Source organism: Lemur catta, chromosome 4 (genome assembly GCF_020740605.2).
Source record: "Lemur catta isolate mLemCat1 chromosome 4, mLemCat1.pri, whole genome shotgun sequence".
In the NCBI taxonomy this organism is placed as follows: domain Eukaryota; kingdom Metazoa; phylum Chordata; class Mammalia; order Primates; family Lemuridae; genus Lemur; species Lemur catta.
Window position 1 is genome coordinate 102838856 of NC_059131.1, and position 20265 is coordinate 102859120.

The following is a 20265-nucleotide window of genomic DNA, read 5'->3' on the forward strand; positions in this document are numbered from 1 at the left end:
TTTACCACTTCTACAATTATCATTTTTGCCTTAGGACTTTATCAACAAAATGAAAGATTGAGTAGGTATGAATTCAAAAGCTATCAGCTAATTTATTAGCATTTCAGACAGATGTTAAAGTCTTTTGAAAATTATTTTTTCTAAATCATTTGTATTTTATTATTACCAATACTACTAATATAGGTTATAGATAAAAAGTTTTTTAATGAACTTCAACAAGTTCTAGGCTGTATATTTTACAGGGCCTAAAATGGAGTTCAAAGTCTGTATGTTTCTGTGGAACTGTTAGCTTGCTGTTCATAGGCATTTATTTGTATGCATTAATAAACAGGGGCAGAAGGTCTACGATACTTTATGGGAAGAGTTAAGAGGATGGACAAGGGAAAGTAGCATATATCTACTCATATAATTTTATCGATTTTTGCTTTATTCTTTGTTGTTCCTTCTTCCTACTTAATTGGCATTAAATTTTTCTTGTTCTTCTAGAATATTAAAAATCTCTGATTCTTTTTTCTTATGTAAGCATTTAAAATTATACATTTCTAAGTATAAATTTATCTTCACTTCATAAATTTGACATGATAATGTTTTATTTTCATTCAGTACAGAATACTTTGATTCATCTTGTATTTTCTTTTTGTTCTCATGAATGAGTTTAATTATATTATTTGATTTTAAAATATTTGCAGGTTTTTGTAATACCTGATATTGATGTCTAATTAAATTTAATTGTGACCAGAGAACATACTTTGCATGGATTCAATTGTGTAAATTTACTAAAAATTTATTTTATAGTTGAAGATGCAGTGTATCATAATCAATGTCTGTGTACTTGAACAGAAGGTATATTTTTCTATTATTGGATATAGTGTTTTATAAATGTTAATTTAATCACATTGTTTGACAGAATTATTCAAATGTTCTATATTTTTACTGATTTTTTAAAGTCTAATTCTTTTATCAATTACTGAGAGGGGTAATGAAATTTCCAACTGCATTGTGGGTTTATTGAGTTTTTTATTTTATTTTATATTTGCGTGTACACTGATGCTTTACAACAGCATATTTCCCTTTCTCCCCTCATTTTTTTGAGGTATGTTGATCTGTTTTACTACTGCAGTTGTTTGAAACTAACAAAGCATTGATAATATTTTGCATTAAGGATTCATATCTTTTAAAATTTTTTTTAAATAATATTTACTAGTATGGCTTTCTCTTCCTATTCCATTATCTCCGTTATTTCTGGATTTGATTCTATTTATAGATTTTCTACTGGTTATGGGTCATATTATCCTGCTTCTTTATAAGTCCAGTTTTGTTGGTTTTCATACACAATATTATTAATTTTCTATTTATTGTTAAGTGATTTTTTAACAAAATGCTTAAACAGTTTTTAACTGTGCCATGGATGAAACAAATTCTCTACTCTCTGATTAAGGAGATTTTTTGAAAAATTCCCAGCCTTTTTGAGCATTGAGAATTGTTGTCTTACAGATTTTTTTCTTGCAAATTTTTGTCTAGTTTCATGAACATTTAGCCTATGCATGTGCAGATTTGCATATAGCTAAGGATTCAGAAGTAACTCTTGTGCAAATGTATGAAACGTTTTCTATGTATAGCTCTCTCCTCTCTGGATTTGTACCCTGTAAATTCTAGTCAGTTCAGTCTTCTTGAACTCAGATCTCTGTCTCCTCAAATCAGTGAGCATGCCAGTTCTATTTCCTTATATCATATACTGAAAATTGCCTCCAGGGAGAAAGTCTTAGCAAAGATAAAACTCAAATCCAATATGTTCCTTATTTGGGGGAATTCTATTTAGTGCTGCTTATTGCCTTATATCTGCAAATTGTTTTCTCTTTTTTAATTTGTTAATTGCCAAATAAAAATTGGCCAAAACAACATGATGTTTTCATATGTATATACATTGTGGAATGCCTAAATGAAGCTAATTAGCATGTGTATTATGTCACATATTCATCATTTTTTTTCTGTGAAAATACTTAAAATTTACTCTTAGCATATGTGTTTTTTCTATGTATTTTGTCAAGTTTTCTAGGTATTTATGTCAGAAAAGTATTTCCAGACCCTGATACTCTGTCATAACAAAAGTAGAAGGACTACACATCACTTTAATAAAGTTTTTACTTTTACAAAATAATTTTTGCTCTCAAACTCTAATATGGTAACTCCTTACTTGAAACACTAACATGGCTGTCTAATACCTGTATTCAAAGATCCAAATTTATTGGTGGAGCTTACAATGCCTTTTGAGATCTGATTCATACCTACTTCTCCAGCTTTCATTCTTACTACATCTTAAATTGACACAATATGGAACCTCTTGGTGTTTATCAAGTTAATCTGGGGCTTTGTTTCCTCTGTAAAGTCAATTCCATTTAATTTTATAGTATTCATCATTTTTTACAAAAACCCTTCAGATTTCCTTTTCTCAACCTCTAGATCCTTTATGAAATACAAAATTAACATAAGCATAAAGCATTCAGTGTTTGCAATACTGGGCTTTCCATATCACTACAAGATATTAAGAGAGATACCTTTGCCATGTACCTTGGTATTGCCAAATTCTTTGCCCAGTATCTTGAAAATAGCCTCCTGTTTTAACTCTACAAATTACATTGTAGGAATATAAAAGAAAGGTCACTTCTAATCTTAAGAACTGACAATTCTCAAAGTTGAAACTCGTGAATTCTTTTAGAATGTAGAGCTAGAAGATTTTCTCAGTTACTTATTGCTGTATACAAAAAAAAAATTTAGTGGATTAAAGAGTAGCAATTTTATATTTCTCATGATTCTGTGGGCTGCACTACACTCAGAGAGGCTGACTTGTCTGGAACATTTCAATAGTTCATTGACACACACTGGTGGTTGGTGCAGACAGTCAGATGGGGCCTCCACAGGGGCTGTCAAAGGAAACACCTCTATTCCTGACTGCTTGGCTCGAGCTCCTCACAGAGTGATAACTAGGTTCTGAGAGGCATGAAGTGAAAACTGGCAGCCCTTTCAAGGCTGAATTTGAAAGTCCCATCCTGTTACTTGTGACACATTCCATTATTAAGGCCAATCATAAGGCCTGCACAGATTCATGGGCAGATCAAATAATCTCCATCTGTTGCTATGAGAAATGGCATGTCTGCCCACAGAGGCAAGGGATTGTTGGGCTCATCACTCCACAGAGAACTATAAAAAATTATATACCATATTCTCCTTGATCTCTTTGATGTTTCCTTGTACACTTCTTTCAGTCTAGTGGAGTTTTTTTTATGGGTTTTTGTTGTTGCTGTTGTTTGTTTGTTTTGGTAGGCATGGGGTTAGAGTGTGGAAAGACCCAGGACGAGGAATGTTGGTAGCTTCTGTCAGCCTTTACCCCTATTGTGCAGCCACAGCATCACTTCTTATCTATATGAAACATTCATATTTCCTTTTGGGAACAAAATTGGGTTGAGCTTTATATTCTCAGATGTTGCTGCAGATCTCTATCTGTGAAACAGTTTTTTCCCATTTATTCCTGTTAACCATCCTTTGCTCTCATCTGATAGCTTTAAAAATTTATGAGTGTTATTTGCCATTCTTTATCACAAGGAAGAACTTCACCAAAAGATATCAAAATGAACTTCAAAATGAACTTACACTAAAATAAACACAGTTTCAAAAGTATATTTGACACATTGTGACAAAACTAGAAATATCATGATTTTTAAAATTTGTGACTTAGTCCTTTCCAACATCTCCAGGATTTAAGTATAACAGAAAAGTATTTTTCATATTTTGATTTTAAAATTAAAATTAATGAAATTGGAAATAACTGTAAACATTTTTACTCTAGTTTAATTGACAAGTGTGATAACATATCTCAAAACAAATTACTGTTCTAACTAATACTATCAAAAATACCAGGTTTCAGACATATAACATTATTTGTTTTGGATATAGAATAATTTTTAAATAAAGTAGAAACAAATCAACTATTCAATCCACAATGTAAGGAATATGCAAAATATATAGTTTTATATACACCAGATGTGTTGTGGGTTTTTGTTTTTTGCTTTCTTAATATTAGTCTTGTGTATATATATATGTGTGTGTGTGTGTGTGTGTGTATGTGTTTATAGATATATATCATCTTCAACTTTGAAATATGATCATATACTGTCAAAAGTAATTTTTATGCAGATAGTAGAGATTACTTATACGTCTTATAGCTACCGATGCTGTAATGAGAATTATTTAGAAGTTTACTTATAGGTGATGGGTAGTTTTTTCTGAATATTTCACTTGTAAAAAGATAACAACAATATTAATAGCACCTATCTCATTGGATGAATGTTAAATGGGTGAAAACACTTGGAAAAATGCCTATGAGGTATCAAGCCTTGTTTCAGTAAATAATATCAACTTTTCTGCTACACAATTAACTTTTAGAAAGTCAGTAGGATACTTGAAGTTAATTTAGGTAAACTCTTATTTTTATGACAGAAAAGAAAATCAGGTAAATAAATACAATTTTTAAGGACACAATTTTTTACATGTACATATTAGTCCTGAGACTAGACCATATTCATCATCTTTCTTCTCTCTCACTCGTTCCCAATTCTTCTCACCCTAAGCCAGCACTTTGGCTGATGTATATTTCTTTTTCAATAAGATGAACCAAGCCTTTATCCTTAATGTATCTAAGCCTCAGTTGCCGCGTCCTGTTGAGGTACAGTTGTTGCAGTTGCCGAGTTATTATTGTCAGTGTCACAGGTACACCGAGAAAGATCACAGGGAGGCCCCTGAGCCCCAGATAGCCTCATGTCCTCTCTCCTTTGGTAGCAGCAAACTCTTTTCTTTTTTTCAAAGTTTTTTTTTTTTTGTTTGGTTTTTTTTGGTTTTTTTTTTTTGAGACGGAGTCTCACTTTGTTGCCCGGGCTAGAGTGAGTGCCGTGGCGTCAGCCTAGCTCACAGCAACCTCAAACTCCTGGGCTTAAGCGATCCTCCTGCCTCAGCCTCCCGCGTAGCTGGGACTACAGGCATGTGCCACCATGCCCGGCTAATTTTTCTATATATATTTTTAGTTGTCCAGATAATTTTTATTTCTATTTTTAGTAGAGACGGGGTCTCGCTCAGGCTGGTGTCGAACTCCTGACCTCGAGCAATCCACCCACCTCGGCCTCCCAGAGGGCTAAGATTATAGGCAGGCGTGAGCCACCGCGCCTGGCCTTTCAAAGTTTTTAATGTGATAAAATTCACATATTATATTAAATTTATCATTTGAAACAATTTTAAGTGTACAAGGCAGTGGTTTTAAAGGCATTAATAATGTATGCAATCATCACCAGCATCCATCTTCATAACTCTTTTCATATTCTAAAACTAAAACTTTATACCCATGAAACAATAAATATTCATTTCCTCCTCCTTCCAGGCACTGGCAACCACCATTCTACTTGCTGTCTCAATGATTTTCACTACCCTACGTACCACGTAAAAGTGGAATCATATGGTATTTTTCCTTTTGTGACTAGATGTCACATTGCATAAAAGGTTTACCCATGCCATAGCATATGTCAGAATTTTCTCTCTTTTTAGGCTGAATAATATTTCCCTGTTGTATACTCCACATTTTGCTTATCCATTTATCTGTAGATGGACACATGAGTTGCATCCACAGTTTAGCTATTGTGAATAATGCTACTATGAACATGGGTGTATGAATATTTTTGAGACCTTGCTTTCAATTATTTCGGGTCTATGCCCAGAGCTGTATCATATGGTACAGTCATGCATCACTTAACAATAGGGTTACATTCTGAGAAATTTCATTAGTTGATCTCATCACTGTGCTAACATCATAGCATGTCCTTGTACAAACCTAGATGGTACAGCCTGTTACACACGTAGGCTATTTGATGTCGCCTATTGTTCCTATTGCTGTACAAACCCGTATAGCGTGTTACTGTACTGAATGCTGTAGGCAATTGTAACACATGATAAGTATTTGTGTATGTAAATATATCTAAACATAGGAAAAGTACAATAAAATTATGGTATTATAACCTTATGAGTCCATCATAGTATATGTGGTCCATCGTTGACTAAATTGTTATGTGGTTTTTAACTCTAGCTTTATTTTTAATTTTTGAGGGATCACCATACAGTTTTCCACAGTGGCTGAACCATTTTACATTCCCACTAACAGTGTACAAGGGTTTCAATTTCTCCACATACTTACCAACATTTGCTATTTTCTGTTTTCTTGATAGTAAACCACCTTACTTTCTACTTTTCTCTGTCTACACAGTTGTTTTGCATATGCTAGTTTCTCATTTCTTCCTCCCATAATTGGAGAAAGAGAAAATTGAAGGAGTTGGGGGAAAGTGTGCCAGCCCTTTAAATCCCCTGGAAGTCACTTCAGCTGCAGGGGAAGGGGTTTGTAACAATGGGAGACAGTGTAACAACGGTGGTCACCTGCCTCCCTGTCTGCACAAAACAGCAATCAACAACCAGGACACAGATCTATGATGTTTGGAGGACAGGGCCCTTTGTGTCCATCTAGCTCCCCCAAGATATTAATATGTTCAGGTTGTTCTAGGAACGCACAGCTGTTGGCATGGAACTACGGGTAAGGGATGGGTAGCTGCTGAAATGGGATGGGTAGCTGAAAATTAGAAAATGAACTAATTATCATCAAAATGAAAATCAAAACTGCCATGAGATACCACCTCATACCCATTAGGATGGCTACTATTGAAAAAACAGAAAATGCTAAGTACTGAAATGGACAGAAATTAACTACAGTTTACCACTGACATATATTGGTTTTCATTCTCTCTGCTTGGCAAATCAGTATGTGTATGCAGAGAAAGGCTCTCACTGGACACATTTAGATCTTGTGCTTGCCATGAAAATGATTGTTGATCCCAGCAGTACTATGGTTGCTCCAATGGTTATATGATTGTCCAAGAATGCAAGAGAGACAAGCCCCACAGGAAACTGAGACATCAAGATATGCCCTTTATGTATCCCACTGCCTATTTCCAAACTTGTTGGAACATAGACCCTTTTTCTAAGGAACATTTAATAAAATATTTTTGCAGACCCCACTCAGATATTGAAACGTTTGTGACTATCTATATTTCAACTCACAGGGATATTAGTATTCTCAGCTCTCAACATCCATATCTAATTTTTCCTATTAACATGAGGTAAAACAACAAGTGTTGGATTTCATATACATGTATGGTGGCAACTATGTACATTGCAGTCATATCGTTAAATAAAGAAAAACAGTGATGATTTTCTAGATATTAGTGAAAACATTTTAAAGCCTCACAATGTGTTACATAATCTACTAGTAGACAGTTGGACTTTAAAGATTCTTTTAATACAAAAAAGTCAGAGCTGTAAAATCTAGCTAAGAACACTGAGTGAGGAGTGCTTTGATACTTAGCTACATAGGCAAACAATGTGACAATGGGAAGTAGGAAGTTCAAATGGAAAGAAGTGGTGACAAATGGGCATTGCAGGTCACTGAAGTGTGTCTCAGCCAGTAAAATGGCCATCTCAAGTTGTTAGGAATTTCACAGCCCTTAGAAAATATAAAAAAAGTATTCTAACACTTACGAGAGAAATGATAAAACATAATTTTCCTCAAAATATATAAGAAATATCTTGATTCAAAATATTAATGTGAAATCCATTAAGCAGAAAGCTTCCATTTTCATATTTAATCTTGTTCATGTGTGTAAACTTAATATTCTATAAAGGTTTGTGTAACATGTGAAACAGATACAATTAGAAAAAGTTTTTAAAAATTTGCAAGTACAATTCATAAGTCTAGTCAGAGACTATTAAAAAATTTGCCTAATTAAAATTTAGCTGGGATTTGAAAAAAGGATTAGTCCAAGAATAAGGCAGACTTCGTGGTTGATTGACTCATTTGCACAACAATGTCAAAGCTCTTTTCATGAACATCCATGCATTTCCCCTCTCTCTTCTCTGCCATATTTGGTATCAGCTTCATCTCCCGCTTGGTAGCCATTATACCCCTAATGCCTCTACACTGCTCTCTCGCTCTCTCTCTCTCTATATATATATGTGTATATATATATGTATATATACACATATATATACACATATACATACACATACACACACACATATATATACATATATATATTTTAATAAAAGTTACCATCTTTCCCTGTGATTTTTCTTTTGGGAGCCAGAAAGTTTTCTCCAGATAGCCACGTGTACATTTTTTTTTTTCACATATCATTGGTTAGAATTTAGTAATACGATCATTTCTGAACCAGTTACAATCTAGAGGAATGAGATTACCTCCTGAAGGTCTGCGTTGGACAGTGCAAACTACTGTCATCACTATATTTGGGAGAGATGGACACCTAAACAAAACTAGCATCTTGCTAAACAGAAGAAAAAAGGGAATGGATGCTATTAATTCTATCTATGATTTTGCTGGAGAAGATTTCACAATTTTAAGCATCACTTAAATAATAAGTCAGAAATTATCTTCTTGAGACAATACTCTAATTCCTGTCATTGTCATGCCAGGGTGAATAGGCATTTCTATTCTGGGGCTCTATTTATAGGTTATATCTATAATTTAATATTACGGTTATTTGTATTTATAATTGATATCTGTAATTGATTCCCTCTACAATCTGTACTATGAAAGTAGAAATATATTACATTAATTTTATTTTAACAAGTATGATATTTAAATAAAATCTGTTGAATGAATTGGTGAAGATACAGTTGCAAATTTTTCATAGTCACTAAAACTCTTTCCAGTGGAACCACCTCTTTTGAGTACTGTAGGGAGAACATTTTGGTATAAAAAAGGTACTAATGGGATTTTATTTTACAATATTCTGTTTTATATAGTCCACTCAAAAGCATGTTAGGATAATAAAATATAAAATACAGAGTTTTCCTAACTTTCTAACCTACATTAAGGACCTCTAATATATCCTGTTATTTTCAACTTTTCCTTGAGGGAAGATACGCCAACTGTTTTGTATGCCATACATAACACGAAACTTTCTTGTTTTCTCAGAATCTATACAGTGTGTATTTCATGGGAACTCAATAAATTATAGTTAAATAAATGAATTAGGAGTATTTACATTTGACTTGTTATATAATATCACATCTTATTTAGCTCTTAATGCATTATATTTTTTCAATTGCATCTTGTAGGAAATATTATCTAGTATCTTAGGGGAGAGATCAGAGAAATACTATACATCTTAGCAGGAGTCAAGAGAATGCTCATTCATTCCAAGTCAGATAAGGCACTTGTAAGCCTCCGTTGGTAGCAGCCAACTATGATGTTCCCATTCTCACATATAGTAGATCTCAAATAAAGTAGATCTCTGTCACCAAGGAGAGTGAACATGTTGGAAGAAGATCTTTATGTTGCCAGTCTTGATACCCATCAATAAGAGCTGTGTGGGACCCTCTGAACACTGAGTGCTTCCGGCTGGACCACCTACTCCTCTCTCCTTTCCAAGATCCTTTGTTCATCACAACTCTGTCCCTTGGTAACGTGAGGTCTAGTTTCATTATGCTATTTAAATATGTTCTCCACAAGAACCTCAATTCTCCCTTTTGCCTAGGGCTCTAATTCCCACAGGACTCTGTGATTGAGTTTCTTGATGCCATACATCATCCCTTATCAACTACTAAAATGCTTACAACGAACCATCTGTAACTTAGAAACAATCATCAGAAAAATGTGTTATATACTATACTTCTTCTTTGACATTTTTTTTATCATTTTGCTCTGAAATCAGGTTCTGCTTTAAGCAGAATGTTTGAAAGAACAACTGTCAGAGTACTATTTTTCCATACCTCTTGCTTTATCAAAAACTTGAGATTGGATGCTTTTCCTGCTCGTTCTTATTGTCTCTTCCAAATTGCACTTTTTCTCTCCAATGGAAAAAGTCAATCAGCTGTGAAATCAGACTCTACCACCAATTTTTCCTTCTTGTTTTCATTATCTGCTGATCCTTGGGCCATTTTCCCTCATGATCCAGAGAATTTAGCTCCTGCTACTATGATACTGTCTCCCTGTTATAAATCATGGTGATTTCCATGTCCATCTCAATTACTCTCCCATTGCCATCTCAGTTCCTTGATGTCATGTCTTCCACTTGTCAGGTCCCCAACCTCATTTCAGACATTTATACTCAAGATTATATCCTAGATGTTGTCATTAGCAAAAACTCCAACTACTATATTAATTCAATTTCAAACACCATACTCTTCAGCCACGATATCCCATTCTCTAATTTCGTCATCAAATATACTTTCAAGCTTATTGAGAACTACAAATAAATGATTTCACTGATGTCCCTCTCCTTCCATTTGGCCTCCTCCTTTCTTTGCTTATAGCTTCAATTCTATGTTCAATCATTATACACAGGCAGTTTTTCCCTATTTTTACTTTGCACTACTTATGTCACTAACAACCCTGGACAAATCAAATCTCTACCCACATGACATCTGCATCCACATAGAGGAATGTGCAAAGAGCTACACACGCAACCATTGTTACAATTCTCAAGTAAAATTTATGATCACTTAAGTGACTTCCTCAATGTTGCTAGGCATGCCAATAATATTTCCCTAGTCCTTTTACTTCTCTCATTCTCCTAGGTGGCTGTTTCAGTGCTTCTTCTTTTCTATAATCTACACTTCTTTTTTATACTCATTCTCAAAATATGAACAGAGAAAAGAGAAGCAATCACAAGAGAAAATCTAAAAGCTCCTACTACCTTCCTGCACTACGCACTTACCTATACACATCTCTAACTACTTTGCCTTTTCTATGTCAAAATGAATGAATAGTCTATCCTCCTAGCAAAGGGAAAACACTCCATTTCACGCTATTCCTCATCCTTTCTCCTCTAAGTGAAAACGCAGGACTAATTCTTTAGCAATCCTACTGTGCTGTTTGTGCATTATCAGTGTCCTTCCTATGGAATCATTTCCAACAGCATAAAGACCAGGTATTATTCTCCACCCCCCCAAAATTAACTTTAAACCTTTTAAACTCAGTTTTCTCTTCTGTTTACTGTAAAACTCATTAAAAGATTTATTTCTAATTGATCTCGAACATTCATCTCCCTACATTCTTTGACCCACACATTTCAGTCTTTTTTCAATTGAATTTCATTATAATTCTGTTATCAAGATCAACAGTGACCTATAATTGCTTTACCCAAAGACGAATTTTTCAGTCCTCATTTCCTTTAACCTCTAATAAAACCTTGGTAAAGTTGACTATGTTCTCATACTTGTTTTCCAGAACATACCTTTTCCTTTGTTTCCTTACTTATCTTTGTACTCAGTATCCTTTACTGGTTCTTTTTATGTTTTTGCTAAAATGCCATCTATGTTTAATTCTTTATATTTTTTTATATATACACTTCTTTCTTTGGTAATTTCCTTAAATATCCTCACTTTAAATAACTTTCGTATGCTCATATCTGCCATAATTATTTTCCTTACCTCTCTATTGAATCCAAATTCATATGTCCACATGGCTATTCCTAAATTCAATATGTGCAAAATAGGATTCCTACTATGTTCCCTAAATGTGTTGCTCCCACAATATCCCAATACTGATAAATGAAAACTCAAAAAGAAAACCTTGAAGTCTCTGCTGACTAGTCTGTTTCTCTTTTTTTCTGTCTCTCTCTTTCTACCATACCAGACATAAAAGTTATCAATAAATCTGGTTGGCCTTAATTTCAAAATATAGCTATATCTGATCATTATTAACCCTGCTTTTGTTACTTTACTTTCCTAACCACTGTCTAGACTGGATTATTGCAGTAATTTCCCAACTCTTCTAATGATAACAGGGGTAAGGTCAGAAAAAGGGCAAGGAAATGTTTTATGAGTTGCCTCTCCATAAGTCCCACTCTTTTGGGAAAGTAAAATCTGCATTCCCTCCCTGGGACAGTAATCAAAATGGCAGGAAAATGCTCTTTGCTGTTTGTTTTCAGTATCTTAAACCACAGTAGATGACTCAACAGAATTGTCCAAACAAGGATCACAAGATTATTATCACCAGAGATAAGGTCAGTGGAAACCATCATTTATAATTAAGCAACAATAACCTGAAGCCATGACATGTGACACCAGTCACTAAACCCCAAGCCCAACTGCCTAACCCTCCTCCTTTAAAAAGTCCTGTGGGTTTTTTGTTGTTGTTGTTTTGTTTTGTTTTTGCTTAAAGGCAGGATGGCAGTCTTTGAGACAATAGTAACAGAGTAGTCACCCCTTGTCCCATAGATATAGACGGGAAATGTTGAGAGTGGAGAATATGTAACAGAGGGAATGGCCTGGACAAAACCAGCAAAAATATTTTCTGTCTCTTTAAAACATCCTCTAATCCTTTTTGAGAACCAAAGCATGCATCCCTGCCTCAGGCCAGAGGTTGGGAGAGTGTAAGTCTTTTGTTTATTTGTGCAACAGGAGATGGCCCAGCCCAGACTGGCTAAAGGGAGGTTCTGGGTGGAGTTCAGCAGCGGAGATGGCATGATCAGAATCATCAACTGGACTTGAACAGTAATTGCCTGAAGCTGAGAACACATCCTTTAAAAGGTCTGTATTTCTTGAATGTTCAGGAATTTGCATTTTGAGACAAGAGGTCTACCATTTTCCTCCTTTGCCACCAAAGTAATAAAACTTTTCTTTCTTCCTCCTCAAACCATTTGTCCTCATTCTTCTGATTCAGCCTTGTGGACAAGTGCCGAGTTTTTGGTAACACTTAGTCTGCTGCCCTCCTCATTTGTCAGCAAAGTCATAAAATTCTCTCTCAAAAGGAAAAGCCTCAGACCACTTGTCCTTGTTTTTCATTCTTACTGCTGCAGCCTTGGGGATAACAACCAAATTTTTGGTAAAATAACTACTGATGCCTTTGCTTTCCTTCTATATACTTTCTGCAGAGGAACCAGAGTGAGTCCATTAAATGCAAAGCATATCAATTCATTCATTTGTTCAAAACACTTAAATTTCTTCCCATCTCATTTGATTAGAATTGTTAAAGTGAAACTTGCACAAAAATTAACAGGTATGGAAAACTTTATTAGTTTATTGTAATAGAGGATTTGATTTGATTTGTGGTTGATTGAATCCATGGACGTGGAACCCACAGATAGCAAGGGTCAAATATATATTTTTAAATATATATGTATGTATGTATATGTAATGTCCTCTAGTTTCCCTTTATATCTCTGACTTTGAATCATAAGACCTGTAATAGAACAATGGGCTCGTATATATCAAGTTTCCCAGAAGCAGATCCTGAGATAACAATTCACGTGTAAGTGACTTATAAAGAGAGTGCTCTCAAGAGAAAATACAAGGGTATGAAGAAACAAGACAAGGAATGGTAAAGAGCCAAGTCAGGATGCTATTTCTGAGGAAGACATAGTGAAGTTGGATCCCATATTGAGTTGTGGAGAGTAAATATAGCTCAGAGTTTTATTAATTCTGGTATAAATGGGCTAGGTTTTCACAATCCTACTCTAATCATTGGCTGTAGGATAAGGAACTGGAAAAATAAAAACAAACCAAACCCAAACCCAGCTAGCAGAGAAAAGAAATAACAAAGCTCAGAGCAGTACTAAACAAAATAGAAACAAATAAAAAACAATACAAAGGATGAATGAAACAAAAAAAATTGGTTCTTTGAAAAGATAAAATTCATAACTAGATTAACCAGAAATAGAAGAGATGGGACTCAAATAACCTCAATCACTAATGAAAAAGGAGACATTACAACTGATACCACAGAAATACAAAATATCTTCCATGGCTGTAGGATAGGCAAAGGAAACGTAAAGCATTCGTGCACTTTGAGATCTCTGCACATGACACTGAAATAGCTCTAGTGGTCCCAAGGACGTCTTCTGACAATGGCATGATGCCATCCTTTAGAAGCTGCGGAATAGCCCTGAAAGCTAAAAGAGATCCAATATAATAGTTTCCTTTTGGAAATGTCTAAATGAAGAAGCTCTGCCTCTGTTTTTATTCAGAAACCTCTGTATTCTATGGTATGTACTATTTCTACACTATACTTACAGTATCTCTTATGTCCTAGTGAGATGCTAGGAGACATTTTCATTAAGAAATCATGGTTCTTCTCCCACATACTGTTCATCTTCTAAACTGGACTTAATATTTCTAAAGATAATATTTTATATTTTCATAAATTGTGTTTGCCTCACTGTGTAAAGTGAGAAACAGGAAGATCAGTGTGCTGAGCACTGAGTAACTTAAAAATCTGTTTACATCTCCTAAATACAAAGAGAAGTGTCTATCAAATTTCAATTTGAGAGAGTTTACCTGTTCCACTTTCCCACCAATTTCACAGACAAGCAATTTTCCAGTTATGTCCCAAGTGGAAAAGCCAAATGCTTTTGCTCTTTTGATAACTGGATGAAATAAGGTATCAGTGGCTATCTGTGATCATTCCCTATTTTTTTTTAACTTTCCAACTATATTCAGTAAAAACTACTTACACTTCCAACAGTGAAGTAGTTTTGAGTAATTTGATCATTTGGACAGTATCTTCTTCTAGATCTATATTAAGTGGTAGAAGTTATTTTCCCAACATTGTGCAATGGAACTATCTTCTCTCAAATAACAGTACATATTTACCTGTGTTTTCCTTTCTAAAAATAGAACTTTGATGGCCTAATGTCTACTGTATCCCCACATATATCAATTTTTTTAGGTCATTAATAACTAATATCACAATTAATGAGTAAAACATGAAGAATTAGAGACTACAAATAAATCTGTAGAATAAATAAATGGAATCTTTATTTCATTACCTATTGAGTGAAATCCTTTCATTTAAAAAACATTTCTCTAAGTTCAATAAGATTTTTTAAACTCTGGCCCAGGTGGGAGGATCATTTGAGGCCAGGAGTTTGAGACTAGCTTGGGAAACATAGTGAGACATGTTCTCTACCAAAAATTAAAAAAAAAAATAGCCAAGTGTGGTGGTGCACACCTGGTGTCCTAGTTACTCAGAAGTCTGAGGCAGAAGGATCACTTGAGCTCAAATATCTGGCAAATTGTCCATTTTTTCTGTATATAAATATATTAACAATCAAAACTAATTGCATCACATTTAAATTCAATTTTGAAGTCTAGAAGAAGTGGTAGTCAGTTGGTGCAAGGTCTGCTGAACACATTGGGTGACAGAGAGTTTTCAAGTCCAGCCTCTGTAGTTTGAGCAGCATTGTTTGTGTGACATGTGGTAGAGTGTTGTCTTGCAAGAGGATTGGCCTGTCTCTATTGGCCAATCTCAGCTGCTTAATAGCAAGCATCCTCATCATTTCATCCAATTCGTTGAAGAAGACATCCACTGTGATCCACTGACCAGGTTTCATGAAGCTGTAGTGGATGATACCACTGCTGGACCACCAAACAGACAACATTAGCTTTTTTGGACAAGTTTTTCATTTTGGACTGTGTTTTGGCATTTCATCTTTATCCAACCGTTGTGCCAAACACTTACCATTGTCAAAAAAAATCCATTTTTCACCACAAGTCACAATACGGTGTAGAAATGGTTCACCTTAATGTCATGATGCCAGGAGTTAGCTACTCTCCCAGCAAAACAGGTGCCAGGCAGGATTGTCACAAGAGATTTGGAAATAATAGAGACAGAGAAACAACAGAGACAGAGACAAAGTGCTGTTTAAAGTGATGGGGGAGTCAGGGGTCCTCGAGCATTCCTATGAGCTGTGAGGCACCGAGTGAAATCCCACATCAGTATTTGTTGTTACAGCAAATAATTGTCCTTGATTAAAGAATTATGTGTACAGCTCATTCCGTGAGGTTTCTAGGCTTCCCAAAGGTGTCAAGGGACCCTTACCTAATTCTGTCTACAAGAATAGACAGTTACAAACTTTTTCTAAGATAAATATGTTAAGTGCTAAGTTAGAAACAAACCTAGCTGAGCATACAAATTAAAGATAAAAATGTATAAAGTAGGAACACTGAGTCTGTATACTAATCTAATCTATTTCTTTAAATACAGAAACATGTGGTCAGGAGCAAAGCAGGAATAGCCTTGAAGTTTAAGATAGTTCCAGCCTCAGGTTATCTGCTGGGCAGGCATTTTAATCAGCTCTTCAGCCAGGGCCCAAACCGAGCTTTTGCTGTGCACAAAAGCTCAAGGCAATGGCCTGCAGTGTCAAAGAAACGTTGCTTTGCAGACGACCTCTGACAATGTCTCCTTTGTTGGAAACAGCTTCTAGTTTGTGAACTAACACATCTACAGATTCCTTCAAAGCAAAGCCCTGCAAAACTCCTGAAACCTTTCACGTCTCTTAGCCTATTTTCCCAACATCATGACAGCAAAGAAAGGTGAACTTTGAGATGCTTTCTCTTCTGATGCTCATTCAATTCATCTAGTACCCATCTATCCAGCTTCTTTACCTTGCCCATTTGTTTCAAACGGTCCAATATTGTTGAAATAGTAATGTCAAACCTTGCTGCTAATTCACGTGTATGTTGAAGTAAATTTGCTTCCACTATAGCTTTCAGCTCATTATCTACCTTGGTCTCAGGTCACCCATGTATACATGCTCATTTTCAGGATTAAAATCACCACAATGGAACTTCTCAAACCATCAATGTATGGTGTGCTCATTAGCCACATCCTTCTCAAACAATTAATTGATATTTCAAGCTGTCTACATTGCATTGGTTCCACAACAGAACTCATATTTTTTTTTGTTTCTGTCATGTATTATTTCTTTCACCAGTGTTTTATAGTTCTCCTTGTAGGTGTCTTTCATCTCCTTGGTTAAGTATATTCCTAGGCATTTTATTTTCTTTATAGCTATTGCAAATGGTATTGAATCCTTGATTTGATTCTCAACTTGACTGTTAGTAGTATATAGAAATGTTACTGATTCATGCACATTGATTTTGTAACCTGAGATTTTGTTGAATTTATTTATCAATTCTAGGAGTCATACTTAACAGATCTAGAAAAAATAATTTTAAACTTGGTTTTGAATACACAAAGCAATCTTAAGCATAAAGAACAAACCTTGAGGCATCACATTACTTGACTTCAAATTATACTTCACAGTTATAGTACCCAAAATAGCATGCTATTTGTATAAAAGTAGACCAATGGAACAGAACAGAGGACACAGATAAAACCATCTACCTACAACCAACTGATATTTGACAAAGAAAACAACAATATACACTGGGGAAAGGAAGCTCTAGTCAATAAATGCTGCTGGAAAAACTAGGTAGCCACATGCAGAAGAAAGAAACAGGACCCCAAGCTCTCACCATATACAAAAATTAATTCAAGAAGGATAAAAGACTTAAACGTAAGGAATGAAACCATAGAAATTCTAGATGAAAATGTAGAGAAAAAACTATTCTTGACATCAGCCCAAGCAAAGAATGACTAAGACATCGAATAAATAAATTCATTGCTTACTACTAAGAGAAATTATTATGCTAATTGTTTAAATGTTTTAACTTGCCCTGTGTTATGACTAAGACTCCAAAGGCAAATATAGCAATGAAAAAAATAAATAAATGGGACTTAATTAAATTAAAAAGCTTCGACATAGCAAAGGAAATAATTAAAAAATCTGAACGACAACCTACAGATTGGGAGAAAATATTTGAAAACTATACATCTGATAAAAAGGACTAATATCCAGAATCTATAAAGAACTTAAACAAATCAAATAATTCAGCACACACACAAAAAAACACCCCATTAAAAAGTGGGCAAAAGATATGGACAGAAGTTTTTCAAAAGATAGAAAAATGGTCTATCTTCACAGACATATGAAAAAATGCTCAACATCACTAATGATCAGGCAAATGCAAATTAAAACCACAATGAGATAGAACCTTACCCCTGTCAGAATGGCCACTATTAGAAAGTCAAAAAACAATAGATGCTGGTATGGATGCAGAGAGAAAGGAATGCTTATACACTGTTGATGGGGACTGCAATTAATAAAACCTCTATGGAAAATTGTATGGAGATTCTTCAAAGAAATAAATATATACTTACCATTCAATCCAGCAATCCCACTACTGGCTATCTAAGGGAAAAGAGGTCATGTTATCAAAAAGACACTTGCACTTGAATCTTTATTGCAGCACAATACACAACTGCAAAGAAGTGAAATCAACCTAAGTGCCCATTAATTCATGAATGAAGAAAAGTTTGTGTACGTGTGTGTGTGTATACATACATACATATACATATTATAGATTATTATTATAGGTTATTATAGATTATTTTTCAACCATTAAAAGAAATGAAATAATGTCTTTTGCAGCAACTTGGGTGAAACCGGAGACTATTATCCTAAATTAAGTATCTCAGGTATGGGAAAACAAACACCACATGTACTCACTAATAATTGGGATGTAAACAGTGGCTGCACATGAGTACAAAGAGGTGTAAAGGACATGGAATCCAAGAAGAGGGTGAGGTGGGGGGGAGGTGAAGGGTAAAAGCCTACCTGTCAGGTACAGTGAACATTGTTCTGGTGGTGGGCACACTAAAAGCCCCAATTTAAGCATTACACAAGGTATCCATGTGAAAAAAGGAACATTTGTAGCTGCTTAATATTTTGAAATTTTAAAAAAAAGACTAAAAAAAAAAGAAATTTGAAGTAAAGGATGGAGGAGGGTCTGGGAAGTTATCTCTGAGTAAAAGCACTGGAAAAAAATTATACTCCAAGAAGACAGGACAATATGTGTTACTGCTCTGAGGCCTAAAATCACCAAAAATCTCATAATTGTTTACATTCCTCTTCATTTCCTCCTTCTTAACTTTTCTAAACAAAATTGGTTTGTAGACTGATTTTAGCATGATTTATATAAGTGCCATGATTAAAATGTTATCAAGTAATTCCTCAATATCTGATTTTGCAGTATGTGAAATATTTGAGATCCACATACACCTGCGGACCCTTTTCAGGAGATTACTTCAACAGCTTTTAAAGTGCACATGGAGATCTTGATAAAATGCAGATTTTGATTCGGTATGTCCAGCTTGGGGGTGGGAAGGACCCGAGGGTCTGTATTTCTACCCAACTTATAGATGGTGTCAAAGCTGCTTGTCCACAGACAATGCTCTGAGCAGCAAAGCACTGGATTGCATCCCTTCTACACAAAGCCATCTCTTCTTAATTCTCCCCTCTCTCTATTGGATTTTTATATTTTTCTACTTTAGTGGATGATTCCTATCAACAAAGGAACATACTGTTATTTCTCTTAACTTAATCAGGATTTCACATTGCAAACACCACATGAACTGCTCTTATCTAAATCACCAGTCTCTTCAGTCCAGTAAAGTCTTTTTCTTTATCCTACTTGACCTTTCATATGTGTTTTATATTATTTAAACAATCTTTACTCCTATAAATGCTTTTGTCACTTGGCTTTAAGCAATCTTCTGGCTTTTTTGTACTTCATTGGCTCTTTCTAAATTTTTCTTGCTTACTTCTTTTCAGCACCTCAATCACTAAAGTCTGGAAGGCTACAGCCTTCAATCCTTGGAACTTAAATTAAAGTGAACTTTCTCATTCACTTTAATTGATTTAAATGCCATCTGTCTCCCAAATGTATATCTCCAGGCAACACTTCTCTGAACTCATGACTTGAATATCTTATAAGATCCCTAACAATTCCACCTCTAACAGAGAAATCAAAAGTAACATATTAGGGAAAAATACAGTGATCACAAACCCCTACTTCTCCCTTCCTCCTCTGAAGAACTTCTCCCTCCCACACTTTAGTAAAGGGCAAGTCCATTTTCCATGTGCTCAGTCCAACACACCCAGAAGTTATCCTTCAATTCCTGACTTTTTTTCCACATTTTGCTTCAGTACATCAACAATTTGGGAAGCTTCGCCTTCACCAAATATCTCGAATCTGAGTATTTCTCACTATGTGTCTAACACTTTGCAAATAGTTGCCATGATGTCATACTTAGAAAAATGCAATACACTGGTATTGTTTCCATTACTTATAATCTAATCTCTTACGGTTTGTTTTCAACACACAATCTAGTATGAGCCTTTAATCATGTGATTTACCTCATCCCTTTCCTCTTCCATCTCCTTCAAAAGTTTGGCTTCCCATACAATTCAGAGTTAAAATCAAGGTTCTCATGATTGCATTAGTAGGCTGTGTATTGTCCTACTCCTGCTG